The following is a 15564-nucleotide window of genomic DNA, read 5'->3' as shown; positions in this document are numbered from 1 at the left end:
CAGATGGGGTAGGTGCTGCATCCCGCCTCCTCCAGATGGAACCCCGGTGACCATGAGCCTCTACAAGCATAGCTTGAGTATGCGGGAACCAGGACTTTTACTCCAAACCGTGCAGCCGCGTAAGCGGCTGCACATCTCCCTATATAAAAAGTGATCAATGGAAAGTAAATTATCCAGGATTTCTCCCTGAAAATCAGGCTAAACTCTTATCAAACCACAACACCCAATATGAGAGAGAGAACAAAAGGGAATGCCCTGCCACAGAAGCAGGGTGGGAAGGGGGTGGGTGGGGGGTGGGAGGGATACTGGGATCCGTGGTGGTGGGAAATGGTCACTGGTGGAGGGTGGGTATTCAAAATAAATAAATAAATTTAAAAAAAGCTAAAAAATGAAGGTGGCTTAATGACATATTAGTTAATGAAGAGATAGGATGGACCTAAGTAGTGCAGAAGTTCTACTACCTCAATGATCATCTGTGCATCAGTTAGGATAGTGTTAACTTAAATGTTACTTAAGTATGTGTTTTTCTACAACAGTTTCTCGTGATGTCTAATCAACTTTCCGGAAGTGCAACAGGAGAATACTTCTTTGAATACTCTGGGCAAGGCATGAACCTCTCTTCTTTCCCTAGAACTTTTATAACATAGAATAGTGGAAGAGCAGTTGAAGGACCTGTCGCACACATTCATCCACGAGGAGGAGAAATGCGTGGAAGAATTCGTTCACCTTTTATTTCATTGATCACATGAAAACTTTTCGGAAAGCTTATGAAACTCTTTATAGGTTGGCCATAGCTATAGTCATTTTTATAATACACCCTTATTTCAGCTTTTATCTTTCCTGTTTTTACTTTCCTTCTATTATTTTAAATCTCTGTAATAATGTTCTTGGATAAATTACTGATGGGAAAGCCTTTTGGAGAGGAACTCAATCTCAGATAGTAATATTATTTATTTTATTTATTTTTATTTATTATTATTATTATTTTTGCTTTTGGGGTCACACCCGGTGATGCACAGGGGTTACTCCTGGTTTTGCATGCAGGAATTGCTCCTGGCGGTACTCAGGGTACCATATGGGATGCTGGGAATCGAACCCGTGTTGGCCACGTGCAAGGCAAACGCCCTACCCACTGTGCTATCACTCCAGCCCCAGGAATATTATATATTAAGTTGAAATAATAAATGCAAACAATTCAGTTCTTAAATTATGTTTTATTATTCATATGAAAAACCTACAAAAGTCATGATTTTATAACAAAACGTTTGTTTCAGTCAGAGAGAGAGAATATAGTGGATAAGATGGTTGCCTTGCATGCTGGATTATGTTGGATCCCTGGCATCTGATATGGTTCCCTGAGGCTGACCACGAATGATACCTGAGTGAAGAATCAGGGGTAAAGTCTGAGCACAGCTGGGGGTGGCCCAAGAAGCAAAAAGAAAAAATTGTCTCAACCTACCTGAACTTTAATTGACACTTGAGACTTAGAATCACAGTTAATAAGTTGTTATATCAAGTTGTTAGTAAGTAAGTAAGTAAAGGCCCTCCCGTTGATCGTCGGTTTGCTCGAGCGGGCCCAGTTACGTCTCCATTGGAGACTTTATTGTTACTGTGTCTGGCATATCAAATTCTGTTACAGAAAGTGAACACAAATTTTAGAGATTTATAGACTGAATACGAGGACTTTTTGATGCTTCGAACTAATCTAACATTATTAACAGTACTTGAAATACTATGAAATCATCTAACATTGTGTTCTATATTGTTCAATAATTGAAACTATTTCATTCTGAAGATAAATATGAAAGGAAGGGAAACATTCGTCAGTAACTAAGTGATAGGAATTTGTAGCATTCTTTCTGTTGGTATCTGTATGTCAGTTTATACTTTCACCATCAGAGGTCATGAAAGGACAATGTAGAACAGAACATTTGAATTTTGTTTAAAATAAACTTACATTTGAGTTGTAATTTATTGTAATCCCTTTTAAAAGGAAAAACAATATCTACTTAATGTTATTTGTAAAGAAAAAAATTAAGGATAAAATTTTATCTGCTGCATTATAATAACAACAGGAATTTGATGCTTTTATCTTTAAGAATATACTTTAAAATGTAGAATTATGTACTGTCTTGGAAATATATAATATTTAATTTCATTGAGTTTTGTAGATCTGCAGTTATCAAATTAGTCTATTGAAACAGAAGAATATAAATGCAACTAATACCTAGACGTGTTTGGTAAAACACTTCTTTGTGAACATAGCATATACTTTATAAAAAATAGCAAAGTGTTTCATAAACTTTGCATCTGAGAAGCTGACAGTACAAAATGTATCATTTATATTTATGATAAATTGTATTTAAAATATCTAATGTTGATAGGTATTTTGATGGTCGTAGGTAACATATATTGATTTAAAAATTTTATTAATTTAGATAAATTGTTGCAAATACAAAAATAAGATAAAATAATTTTCATTTGGGTTCTAAAAACATATGAATTCTATTGCCATGTCTTTTTAAAAAACAAAATTTAAAAATCCTTATGAAATGGTGGCTTTCATTGTTTGTAATCACTTAGTTTGCTGTTTATTAAAATTCTATGGCATGCAAAATAAATGAGTTGCAAAAAGCCAAAAATGATGTGATTCAACTCATGTGAGACATCTAGAGTCATCAAACTCATAGAGACAGGAACTAAATGATGACTGCCAGCATTTGTGAGTTATTTGAAGGGTGTAGAGCTTCAGTTTTGCAAGATTTGTGGAGTTGTGGAGATGTGATGCATGAAAGTGTGAATGTAATTAATACCTGAACCATGCACTTAAAATAGGTAAGATGGTAAACTTTATCTTAACTATATTCTACCAATTGTTTATGGAGATTATGGAGATAAAGTAATAAAATGGCACATGACAACTCACTGGAAACTCAAAAAAAATTTTTTTATGAAGTGGAAGTGTAGTGTCAACAAGTGTCTATGTTCACCTGTTGTGTCTCTCAGCAGTTTTGGGTGTGGCCAGTCAGAGAAGTTACTAGTGGGCAAAAGAGTTTCTGCAGAAAAGATAACTAGTTGGGAGAAAATACGTTTAACTCAGACAAGAAGTTAAGATTGAAGATTGGAACTGGAAGATAACATGTCGAGTGAAGTAAGCCGGAAGAAAGAGAAACACAGGATGGTCTCACTTATCTGTCGCATATAGAATACTGAATAGAGAAATGTGTTGTTGTAAAAGGAGAATGATTAGATCACCCTTAACCTCAGTATTTAGAGAGAAGGACAGAGAAGGACAAAATCAAGAGGAAGGGAGAGAGAAGAGAATGGGAGTAAGGGATGCACAGGCATCAAAGATTTAGTTACACCAGTGATATGAGGGAGTGGTATAGCCATATATGAGGGAGTGGTATAGCCATATATCCAAACCACAGACTCAACAAAACTGAAAGCATAAGATCTAAGCTACAACAACTGAAACTTTGTAATGGGCCGTCAAGTTGACAGGGATGGGGATGGGGTGGGGAGGAATGGAACTCTGGTGAAGAGAAGTTGACATTGGTGGAGTGATTGGTGTTGAAATTCTATATGCCTAAAACTCAACTATAAATAATTTTGTAAATCACAGTTTAAAAAAATTAAAAGCTAGAAGATTGAAATGTGACACCATCTACCCCAATGTTTTCATTGATGTAATATAGGTAAGCAGTATTATTTAAACTATAGTTCACTTGATCACTTGACATCCCGTTATTCATCGATTTGCTGGAGCAGGTGCCAGCAATGTCTTCATTCATCCCTGTTGTGTGCTAATGTAGCCCAATGGCATCTGCTCATTCTAGGAACACAAAGAGCCTCAAACCAATTGTTCAGAGTCTTGACGAAGAAGTCTGACCATCTCATAGGTGGGCGGTCATGCGATCTTTTGATGTTCCATGGAATCCAGTCGGTAATGGCTCTAGTCCAGCAGTCGTCTCCAAATCTCATTAGGTGTCCAGCCCATCTGATTTCCGACACCTCGTCAAATGAGACAGCATCCCTGATTCTTGACCGTCGACGAAGGTCGGAACTTCAGATTCTTTCTATGATTTGAGTGAAGCGTGATACTCCAAGCATAGCTCTTTTGATTCCTCTTTGGGAGAACCGAATAGCATTCTCATCCTGTTTTTGTAGGGCCCGGTCTCAGAGGTGTATGTTAATGCAGGCAGAACAGTGGAATCGAAGAGATGTGACCGGAGTCGGAGGTTCTTTGTCCTCTTAGCTATTTCTTTGACATTCTTGAAGGTGTTCCAAGCCACTCTCTTCTTCCTGCACAACTCAGGTGCCAAGTCATTTGTCATGTTGACTTCTCGACCTAGGTACACATAACTGTTGCATTCGGAGATGTTCATCCCATTGAGAATGAATGGAATGTCAGGAACAAGACAATTTCTCATAAACATTTTCTTTGTTAGATTCAGTTGTAGTCTGACATTTTAACACTCATGGTCGAAGTTGGCCAGGATTTGTGCTGCTTCGTTGATGTTTAGTGTTATAAGAATGATGTCATCAGCAAAGCAGAGGTGGTGTAGTTGCCGATCGTCTATCTTCACTCCCATTCCTTCCAGTCATTGCATGACGTTGTCGAGGGTGGCACTGAAGAGTTTAGGTGAAATGGTATCACCCTGTCGAACCCCTCGCTTGACATCAATGATCACCTCCCTGTAGAATGGTGAGATCCTGGTAGTGAATCCGCAAATCAGCTCATGGAGGATCCTGATGTATTGAGTTTGAACGTCCTGATTGGATAGGGCTTTAATAACAGCTTCCGTCTCAACAGAATCAAAGGCCTTCTTTAAACCAATGAACGTTAGACAGAGCGGCATCTTTTTTAAAATATTTTATTATTATTATTTGTTGTTACTGTGTTTGGCATATCGAGTACGTCACGGGGAGCTTGCCAGGCTCTGCCGTGTGGGCGAGATACTCTCGGAAGCTTGCCGGGTGAAACACCATGAGGTACAGTTGTAGATTTATAATTTTTTGTGCTTGGGTTTCGATTATACAATGATCAAATACCCATCCCTCCACCAGTGCCCATTTTCCACCACCATGGATAATATCCCTCCCATCCCCATCCCTCCCATCCCACCTTGCCTCTGTGGCAGGGCAATCCCTTCTGTTCTCTCTCTCCTTTTTGGTGTTGTGGTCTGCAAAAGAGGCTTTGAGTGGCAAACATGTTCAGTCCATAGTCTACTTTCAACATGCATCTCCCCTCCTGAGAGGATTCTCCAAACACCCTTTATTTGGTGCTCCCTTCTCTATCCGAGCTGTCCTTTCCCCTAGAATGCCCGGCTGGCCTCTAAGCTATGGAGTAATCCTCCTGGTGCTGATCTCAGCTATTCTTGGGTATTAATCTCATATTTTGTTACTTTATATTCCCCAGATGAATGAAATCTTTCTATGTCTATCCCTCTCTTTCTGACTCATTTCGCTTAGCATGATACTTTCCATGTTGTACCACTTGTATATAAATTTCATGACTTCATTTTTTTTTAACAGCTACATAGTACTCCATTGTGTAGATGTACCAAAGTTTCTTTAACCAGTCATCTATTCTTGGGCATTCAGGTTTCTTCCAGTTTCTGGCTATTGTAAAGAGTGCTGCAATGAACAAACAAGTGCAGATGTCACTTCGACTATACATTTTTGCCTCTCTGGGATATATTCCAAGGAGTGGTATTGCTGGGTCAAATGGGAGCTCAATTTCCAGTTTTTTGAGAATCGTCCATACTGTTTGCCAGAAGGGCTGAACCAGTCGACATTCCCACCAACAATGAAGGAGTGTCCCTTTCTCGCCACATCCACGCCAGCATCGGTTGCTTTTGTTCTTTTGGATGTGGGCCAGTCTCTGAGGTGTGACATGGTATCTCTTTGTGGTTTTGATCTGCATCTCCCTGATGATTAATGATGTAGAGCATTTTCTCATGTGATTTTTTGCCATTCGGATCAGAGCGGCATCTTGAACTCCCGAGAAACCTTAATGAACTTGGTTATCGTGTGGATATGGTCAATTATGCTAAATCCTTTGCAGAACCCAGCTTGCTTGCATGGTTGTTCTTCATCTAGTGTTCTGCGAATCCTATTCAGGATGACTCGAGTGAACAGCTTGTAGATGACAGACAATAGGCAGATTCGGCTATAGTTGCTAATGTTGTGGATATCTCCCTTCCTGTACAGTAGTTGCCTGAGGCTTCTTTTTGTGGCTATCTCTCTCTCCGGCGTTCCTCGGACAATCATGAAGGTGCTGAATATGACCAGTCGATCATATTCCTCATCAATGTTGTCCTCCTTCATTTTGGCAGCAAGGTTGGTCCTGAGATTTTATGAGTCTCTCCTTCCTCATCCTTCTTAACACTGTCATATTGGTAGCTCTTTCAGGGTCAGGAGAATGGGACCCATTGTATTTACTGGTTTTGGCATATTGAATACACCACGGGTAGCTTGCCAGGCTCCGCTGTGTGGGCGGAACACTCTCGGTAGCTTGCGAGGCTCTCCGAGAGGGATAGAGGCTTTCAGGGCGGTCTCTAATTTCCCTTACAGGTGTTTCCATGCTTCAAACCATATTTCAACGCATTCAAATACGGTGCAGTAATCTTGTATTGAGTGTTCTATGATGTGTCGCACGGCCACGTTGCGGCCCCGTGGTTCGGGAAGCGTCCTGGAGGGCGTCCATGGCTGGGTAGTGGAGGTAGTGGAGGTAATGGAGGTCTGCCAGGAGCAGGCCAAACTATAGTTAAAACTATATAGTTTTAAATTATAGTTAAAACATGCTAAAAGTTATGATAAAACAGTCATATGATAAATTGTGAACTGTGACTATGGTGGCAAAATATATTAGTTATTTATTATAGTGTTGGTTATGAACCATATCATGGTGTATATATGGAAAGCAATGAATTGATGGCTATTATTGTCATAATTGTTTTCATTTCTCACTTTTGTGTACAAGAATACTATGTTAAAAATTGATTTGTTAATTGGAGTCTTAGAGGCATCACAGCAATGAAAAAAAATTTTACAAACAATAAAAACTCAATTATTTATCTCCAATAGAAGAATCTACCTTTTTGAAAACTTTTTAATTTTTTATAAATTTTTATTTTGATTTTGAGTTTGGGTTATGCACAGTGAACTCAGGGGATAGTTGTGGCCCCTACAACCTCTCCCAAATCTAAAGCTATTAATTTAATTGATTTACTATTTAATTTACTATATTAAGTACATTAATACATATTCATGTTCAATAAGTATATTAATGTTAATATATTTCACGCTCTATTCTTCTCAAGTTTGAAGTCACTTTGCTCTTTTTTTAACTAAAATTTTCAGTTCTGTGATTAAATCCAGGGACTCGTATATGTAAAAACATGTACTCTTCCCAAGTTCAATCTCCAGCTACTTTAAGTTGTGATCCCTGAGCTTTGAAGAATATGGCTCAAAAAAGCCAATAAAGTAGTTTCAGACTCTTATTGCCTATACTTGATCAATTCATCAGTAAATTGAAGTCTTTCAGTTTTATAGATTCTGCTGTTTATATGTAAAAACTAATGTATTCTCCTAGTTAATATATAGTCAGTTTTGTAAGTCTTTTGTTACTTAATTTTAAAGGAAAAATATAAATTAATAATATTTCAGATGAAATTCTTGAAGTGCTTCTCTAGAGACCTACTTCATCCAAAAATTCAGGGCACATTTACCATTTTCTAGTCACTATATAAATCTCACTGATAGAAAACAAGGTTTCTTTGAAAGAAAATGAAAATATTAAAAGACTGTTTCTACAATTCCACCAAACCTTTCACCAATGCTTCTAACAAGTTCCAAAATGAATTTCATCTCCATCCCTTCCTTTGATTGCCCTCTAAAGGAGATTTTAATGAGTGATGGGCTGTTATTCTGTGGTGACAGTCAAAAGAATGGAAATCCTGAATAATCCATACAGCATTCCACATCAACAATCAAAAATACTGAGACTATCATTAGTTCTTTAACACCATTGCTTTACTAAGGGAATCCATTTAACTTTAGAGAAACTGTGTAAGGAACAGAAGAATATTCAATTCATATTTCATGTTCACACCTAAGCTTTAAGTGACCTTCTGATACTTGAAGTTGAGAATAATAATGGCTCTCCTTTTCTTATACTGCCAGTAGAAAAGTTATTTTTGAATGCCTTCACTTTCTCCTTCTCCCAATAGTTCATAAGGTTTTTGAGAATGATTGCTGTGCTATTAATTTTTTATCACATCTTTTTGTCCAAATTTGTGCTCGGTTGGTAGTTAATAATTATTAACTTCAGGAATTGGAGCAATAGTACAGCAGGTAGTGTGTTTGCCTTGTACATAGCCAACCTGGATTCCATCCTGGCATCACATATAGTTCCTGAAGACCATCTCTGAGTGCAGAGTCAAAAGAAATCCCTGAGTACCACCAGGTGTGATTCAAAAATAAAAACAAAGTAAATTATTGGCTAGCTACCGAGAGTATTCGATATGCCAAACACAGTAACAACAAAGTCTCCAATGGAGACGTTACTGGGCCCGCTCGAGCAAATCGACGATCAACGGGAGGGCCTTTACTTTTACCTTTACCTAATGGTTTTTATAATATAATTTTCTTCTTGTCAATACTTCTTGAATAGTTGTCATATGCATGGAATAAGATTCTCTCACCAATATCTAGCCCATTCCTGTATGCAAGATAAAGAGATGATCCTTTAATCTGTACAGAGACAAAGCACATCGAGAAGTTCAGGTTAGAGTGTGAAGGAGTTCCCAGGTTATGGAAAGTTTTTTTTTCACATTGAAAGCTCTTAAAATAGGGTACTTGGATGGAGTGATAGTACAGCAGGTAGGGCACTTGCCTTGCATATGACAAACTCAATCCTATCCCCTGCACCATATATGACCCTTGAGCATTTCCAGGAGTGGTCCCTGAGTATAGGACCCAGAGTAAGCCTTGACCACTTCCAACTATCGCCTAAAAATCAAAATTAAAATATGGGATTTATATGATCATATTTGTGTTTTTAATAAATAATTGTGGGTCAAATACCTAGCATAGAGTTTGTCACTTGAAGCACACATGGATAACACTGGTTGAACCCTGTGACCACATATGGGACTACACTGTAGGAAATGGTCCTTGAGCACAGCTCCAGGCCGGGAGTAAGTCCTGATCACTAATGGGTGTGGGACCACCCAGTTCTCCAACAAAATGAATAAAATAAAAAGATAATTATGTGGTCTATTCAAAACTGGTGAGTAGGAGACAAAATGAAAGTGAGTACTAGTAAGGTACTATTGTGATGGTCAGACACGAGATATCAAGAACTTTAAAAGAGTCATTGAGATGAAAGAGAATATTTGAGAGGTTTCTCAGTATCCAAAAGTTTTGATTGGTCTAGGTAGTCTATGTGGTGTGATAAAGAGTACTTGTATGGACGATTCTCAAAAAATTAGAAATTGAGCCTCCATTTGATCCAGCAATACCACTCCTGGGAATATATCCAGGAGAGGCAAAAAAGTATAACCAAAATGACATCTGTACTTCTATATTCATTGCTGCATTGTTCACAGTAGCCAAAATCGGGAAAAAACCCGAGTGCCCGAGAACAGATGACTGGTTAAAGAAACTTTGGTAAATCTACACAATGGAGTACTGTGCAGCTGTTAGAAAAGATGAAGTCATAAAATTTACATACAAGTGGTGCTACATGGAAAGTATCATGTTAAGCTAAATGACTCAGAAAGAGAGGGACAGACATAGAAAGATTGCATTCATCTGGGGAATATAAAGTAACAAAATAGGAGACTAATATCCAAGAATAGTTGAGATAAGTACCAGGAGGTTCACTTCATGGCTTGAAGGCCAGCCGCACATGCTAGGGGAAAGGGCAGCTCAGACAGAGAAGGGAATACCAAGTAAATGGTGTTGGGAGGATCCTCCCAGGATGGGAGATGCATGCTGAAAGTAGACTATAGACTGAACATGATTGCCACTCAATGCCTCTTTTGCAAACCACAACGCCCAAAAGGAGAGAGAGAGAACAAAAGGGAATGCCCTGCCACAGAGGTGGGATGGGATAGGGGGGATGGGAGGGGTGGGAGGATTACTGGAATTATTGGGGATAGAGAACGGGCACTGGTGGAGGGATGAGTACCCAATCATTGTATAACTGAAACCCAAGTACAAAAACTTGTAAGGTCAACAACTGTACCCAGAATCTCCTGCCCCTGCACCTGGCTATCCTCACCGGGGCCCCTTGGAGGAGGGTGGGTTGAGTTTCCCTCCCCACCCCAACCAGAACCCCGGCAGCCGAAGACCTCCAGAACCAGCCACACAACCATGCTGAGACCACCCTCCACACGCATGAAGGTACCGGCAGGGGAACAAAGGCATGCGGGTCCCAGGGCTGAGATCTCCAAGCCTGCTTGGATCAGGGCTGAGCATCCTCCACCCAGATCCTCCATATTCCAGTAGGCGGGGGGTCACACCCACAAACTGCCCCCCCCCAGCGCCGTGTAATCCCATCAACGGCCAAGACCCAGAGACTATAAAACACAGCCCCCGGAAGCTGGATGGGGTCATTGACCAAATAATTTCAAAAGGTTTAGGGTGCATTGAATTATTGATTACATGTGGAAGGGCCAGAACAATAGCTCATATTTCTGCTTTGCCCATGGAGACCTGGGTTCTATTTCTCCGACACTAGACACCCTCTCCTCAAAGCCCCACCTGAAGCAGACTCTGAGCACAGAGTCAGGAGTAGCTCCTAAGCCCTGCTATCTGTAGTCCCCTATAATTTAGGTGGATTGGTCCAAAAGCCACATGTAAATTGAGTATAAATGAAGGATGGCGAGGTATGGATTACCTTTTAGGTGGTTAAAGTGGATGAAAACTAAAGACTGATAGATAACTGGTTAATGATAAGTAGTCCACAGGAATATCAACTCTTAAATATACATTTAAATTGATTCCATTCCATTACCAGTTATCTTGAGAAAAGGGATTAAAACAATCATAATTAAGAAAAGAACTATGATTTATCTTTGCTGTGTATCTTTCTAATGCCACAGTACACTTTTCTAAATAATAGGTTGCACGTACCCTCAACTTACAAAATTTATAACACAGAAAATTTTGCCAAAACAGTCAAGGTAATCAGGGTCCTATATTTTGGGCTTACCCTTTGTTTCTTAATATAACTTTTGGGATAGCGCCTCAGAATCCAAATTCTTGGTCCAATGCACACCTCTACCCATGCATATAAAAACCTGAAATGGTAGAACTTCTGCCTTCCTTCAGACTTTCCCCTAATTTCATTGTACACCATAGGATGTGTTTCATTGTTTTTCTGTTGCCCTTGCTTTTCTCTCCAAAACCAGGTAGATGAGCTTCACATGGTCACAGATGCCATGAAAGCATCAACTTCTGTTAAGAAATTGAGACACTAAGAAAGCCCCGAGTGAGTCATGAAGGTCCCCAACTGGGTGTCAGAACAAGTCTGTATATTAAGCGCAGGTGGGCATCAAGACCTTTTCTACTCTTAAAATGTCTTTTTCTCATATACCCTAAAATTGTTTGAATATTTTCATATGCCCATGGGAATTGCTCTAAGCCTACTCGGATTGGAGTCGAGCATCCTCCACCCAGATCCTCCAAATTCCAGTAGGCGGGGGTCACACCCACCACCTGGCCCCCTGGTGCCGTGTAATCCCATCAGCGGCCAAGACTCAGAGACTATAAAATCCAGATCCCGGACGAGAAAAGTGCAGTCTCTACCCCCGCGCCTGGGTGTTCCTTCCCGGAGTCCCTTGGAGGGGAGCGGGTTGAGCTTTCCTCCCCGCCCCGACCAGGGCTACGGCAGCCGAAGACCTCCAGGACCAGCCACCACCATGCTGAGACCACTCTCCGCACACATGAAGGTACTGGCAGAGGGACAAAGCCACGCGGGTTCCGGGGCCGAGACCTCCAAGCCTACTCGAATTGGAGTCGAGCATCTTCCACCCAGATCCTCCAAATTCCAGTAGGCGGGGGTCACACCCACCAACTGGCCCCCTGGCACCGTGTAATCCCATCAGCGGCCAAGACTCAGAGACTATAGAAACCAGCTCCCAATCACATCCTATTATGACATCTTATTATCTCATTCCTACTTTGGACAAACTTGCAGGCTACCGAATGTAGCCTGCCCACAGGGCAGAGTCTGGCAAACTCCCCGTGGCGTACCCAATATGCCAAATACCAGTAACAATGATGGGTCTCATTCTCCTAAAGAGCCTTGAATATAATCTCAGGGCCAGGATGAAGGAGATGTTACTGGGGCCTGCTCGAGGCAAAGGACGAATAACAGGATGATCTGTGATCTGTGATCTGATGGTAATTGCTCTTAACAACTCTTTCAATGTTTCTTTCTTTCGTGTATAGTTCTTCACCCTAATAAGAAATAAAAGTAAATAAATAAATGCAGTTGAATACATGTGGTTCAAAGTTGTGATGTGTATAGCGGGTATACATGAGAATATATTTGTGACCAGAGCAAGGCCAAGATCTCACATACATATATGCTGTGTGGCTTGGGTTTTTAGTTACCTTGCCTCCTTCAGTATTAATTTATCAGTAAAATGGAAATAACAATATTATTCCTAGGACTGTTAAGATAGTTTTGGTAAAATTCTTGGCAGTGGAAGATGTTTAATAAATAATTAAGAAAATGGGTCTGGTCTTTTTTCCATATGTTCTTTAAAGTGAAATTCTACTTTGTAATCTTTGTACCTTTATTCAAAATTTATTATTCTATGAGTGTGCACATGTGTATTACAGAACATATATGCACTTAATATAGATGAAAGAAATACTGAATATGTGAAATCAATTAATATGTATGGAAAACTATCTTTTCTTTAAAATGCAGATAAGGTGTTTTTTAAAATGCTGGCATGCAAGATACAGTTTCAAAAAGACTTGAACTCCACAAATATTTTAAAAATAGTCTCAAATAACTATCTATAAGCAAAGGTGAACCTAAAAAAATATTTTTTAGGTGCATTTATGGGTTTTGCCTCCAAATACTGAGCACATTCGGAGCAAACTATGCTTCTAGAACATTTTCAACAAAGAGATTTTGGGAATGAAAATAAACACAAGGCCTATTGGACAAAGCAAAAAAAAATACAGATGTTGACCACTTTTATTTTCATAAAATAGTCTTTTTTTAATCATTTGCTGTGACCTTTTCATACCATATGTCTTTCTCTTTGTCTTACTATCAGACAAAGAAAGTTCCCCAAAGAAATTTCTGCTCCTTGTTAATTTATTTATTCTTTCTTTCTTTAAAAGAAACTTTGCATGGAATAACAATTTGGTAACAGAGGGATTTAGTTTGCAGTAATGGCTTGAATTATCTATTTCAATCTTTGCAAAATTTTAGATTAGAAAAGCATTTAAGAGTGAGAGAAAAATAGATTAGAAATACAAACAAAAATTTTCTGATTGTTGTACTTCTTACTTAAAACATATTGCCAGAAATAAGGCCATCTTTATGAGCTCTGTTCACACATTCATTTATTCGATACAAATATTGTGAGCACCAGAGACTGATTAATTTTAAAGAGCTGTGAGTAGAATAGATCCTTGCCTTGGGCAGAGCTTAAACATGGTCAAAATTAGAAAAATGTTTGCAAAAGCCTTGCAGAGATTCCAGAATCTGTAACCATTTTTTTTGTGACTGTTTATGTAAAGTTCAAAAGGTATTGTGAATAATACATTTCACTGGTAATTGTTGACTATCTTATTTATTTCTCTCCTACCATATATTTAAGTCAATTTTATTATACTGATATGTCAGTTGGAACTAGCTCAAACGTAGAGAACATTTTGGCAATGTTTGAATGCAATTATTTATATTTATAAATGTACAACTGGATCATGCTACATTTAAGAAAAAGTACTTATTAAAATTTTTCCATTGTATGCATATGCCTTTCAGAAACAATGGCACTTTTTCATGTTATGCTGGTATCTTTTTTCTATTGCTTAGTTTTGTAAGACAGATTATCACTGTGAACGTGACAAAGAAAGTAGTTTGAACAAAGTTCTTAACTCACCACTGTTTGTTTGCTTTGAATTCAGTATGAAACTGTAACCTTTAGAAAAAGACAACTCAGAACATAGTTAAATATTTATTTTCATAATCTCTTGTTTCACATTATTGTAGGTTCAGAACTGAAATTCTATATCTCCTCTGACGCCCCAGCAGTTAATGGAACAAACTTCTTATTTGAACTTTTCCCCCTGACTTAGTCTCTTAATTTTTTATGACTCTAAAAAATAAAACACGGAAAGGCAAAGCCAGATATATTTTATCTTTCTTGTATGGCAGATATTCCCTCACCCATGTTTCATGAGTCTAATTCATCTTTTGAGAACACAGAGATAGAGATTTCGGCTTTATGAAAAGAAAACCGCTTGTCCTGATTAGCAAGTCTTTCATAACAAGTCCTAGGGCCACACACTTCAAGTTTCTGGATGAGAATGTAAGCTGAATGGTGAAAGAATGAGCACGATGCTGACATGTTGAAAGTCAGTACAAATGGTAGAGTGGACATTTGAATGCAATATCTTTCATTGATATCATCTTCAACTTACTAGTTTTTTTTAACTGATAAACCATGGTGAAACTCAAACAAGACTTAAAAGAAGTTTCACTGCTTATATAGGCATAGGTGTTCATGTAGGTAGTTTTAATGAAGAAAAATTGCAATGATTAAATATGAACATAGAACAAATCAGAGACACTATCTCCAAAACGGACTTGAGGTACAAGTTTGATTTAATTGCCACTGAAAGACAGAGATATGCTTTTGTTGGGATAAGCCTGATCTTATCTCAGTATTATGCTGGCAGAGTGAGAAGCATTGCCTTGCAGATTTTTACCCAGTTATTTTTAGTCCTTCTGAAGCCTGGGAAATAAGAAATATAACCTCCTTGAAAAATCCAAGCGAGCCAACCATAGCAGAGCCTCTGAATCTGATTAGATAAAACAACAAAGAGGTTCTGTCAGGGCAGAGGCAGGAAGAACCAAGGTGGGTGGCAATCTCTGCTTCACTCAAGGGAAATGTAGCCTCAAAGAATTCAAAAGTGGGTGAAAAAATAACATAAGCAATAGACAAGTTTCCCACATCTCAGGTCACTCTCTAAATACAGCTAGAAAAATTTTCCCCACACTAAATTTTTTAAAAAGTGGGTTTTTTGAAGTATAATAAACAGTATGGGAATGTATGTTTATCCTAAGCACCACACTGTGAAAGATATTCCCTCTCTAGTAGCATTTTGTTCTATATTAAACCGTTTCATCCCTCTTATTAGCTTTAGAAGCTAAACCAGAACAGCATTCAATTTAAAAATAAGGAATATTTGTTGAAATTTCTTGATACGGCATTGGAATAATAATATTTAACAACCCTCCCCCATTCAAATGGAAGAGGAGTCACCGCAGTAAGAAAATCTCTCCCTAGCAGAGTT

Source organism: Sorex fumeus, unplaced genomic scaffold, assembly GCF_029834395.1.
Source record: "Sorex fumeus unplaced genomic scaffold, SorFum_2.1 ptg000008l, whole genome shotgun sequence".
In the NCBI taxonomy this organism is placed as follows: domain Eukaryota; kingdom Metazoa; phylum Chordata; class Mammalia; order Eulipotyphla; family Soricidae; genus Sorex; species Sorex fumeus.
This window is presented reverse-complemented; position numbering follows the sequence as displayed.